The following is a 1,493-nucleotide window of genomic DNA, read 5'->3' on the forward strand; positions in this document are numbered from 1 at the left end:
AAACAAACAAACAAAAACAAGCCTTTCCAGTGTATTCGAATGAATGCTTAAGTTTGGGAACCATGGTTTAATTACATACTTTTTAAGTTGGGATGCCAAAGAAATTAGCTGAAATTAATAACATTCAAAATAAAACGATGGATTTTGTGTGAAAGAGGGTAATTCAAATTGCTTAAAAGACATTTTTTATACACTCCACCTTGTGTCCCATTCCATGCGTATTCGCTTTCCACGGTTGCTCTAACAAATAACTGTTAACTTAATAATTTAATAAAAATGTATTTCTTACAGTTCTGTAAGATCAGTGGTCCAACATCTACCTCATTGGGCTAAAATCAGGAAGTCACAGATTTCTTTCTGGAGGTTCTAGAGGAGAATCAGTTTCCTCGCTTCTTCCAGCTTCCAGGGGCCATTCACATTCCTTGCTTTCTTGCATCTTCTTCCACTTTCAAGGCCAGCATGTACACACTTTAAAATCAGAGAATGATTTTTTAAAATTATATTTTGGAGTAATTACAAATATGCCCAGTTCCCCACAACTGTCTATTACCTACACACCTCAGTATTATACTGTCATTGGCACAGACTCTATGTCATAGAGCATCCCAACTGGATCATGCAATATCCTCAAGCACCACCACCAACAAAATTATAATAAATTATATTAATTACATTCATTACTAAATCAGAAAAGGATATTCGTTTCATTTTAGGAAAAGATTTTAAATGCAGTTTAACAAAAAGCTTTTCTGCTTATGTCTTGGTTAAACTAGTTAGAACAGTTTACTTCCCAGATTGCACTTAATGAGCTTTTCTGCATTTTAATTCCTGCTACATTTTCATTGATCTATGGTACTAGATTTTTGTTTTTTCAAGACAACACAGCTAAACAGTTCAGTTTACTTTATACATGACAGGCAGGACTATGTGCAACTCCTTGCCTTTTCTGCATTTTCCAGATTTTCAGCACTGAGCATGTCTTATTTTTATAATTTAAAAAGTGAAAGAAAAAAGAAAAAAAAAAAACAAATATAATGCCAAACAACAGTGAGACTTGACCTAAATGGCAGGGTGTGGCTTGGGTCGTCTTCGGCACATAAATGATAGGATGATTTTTTGGACTGTCTCCCCAAGTGTACTGCACAAGCCTCCCTGGCTAATTATTTTGAAAACTTTAAATGAAAATGAATGAAAGCCACACACCATTTCTCCAACATGATTGCACTACCTCACTCTACCTTGTCTCGTCAGTTGACTACGGTCTAAACGCGATGCCTTCGCAAAGAGATCATCTTTTAACATCTCTGGGCCAACTGGAGGGCCACAGAGCCAAAACTCATCACCGCTCAGCTTGGAAGCCACCGCTCGCCAGGTCCGCCATGGGGCCATCGGTGGTAGGGAGTTTGGACGAAACGTGTCCAGGCCGAGCTGGCGCCAGGGAGGGCCGGTGCCACCGACAGCTCGGGCGGCAGGCGCCACAAGACGGTGTTCGG

The sequence above is a fragment of the Condylura cristata genome, unplaced genomic scaffold (assembly GCF_000260355.1).
Source record: "Condylura cristata isolate star-nosed mole 26May11 unplaced genomic scaffold, ConCri1.0 scaffold00001, whole genome shotgun sequence".
NCBI classification, from domain to species: Eukaryota; Metazoa; Chordata; class Mammalia; order Eulipotyphla; family Talpidae; genus Condylura; species Condylura cristata.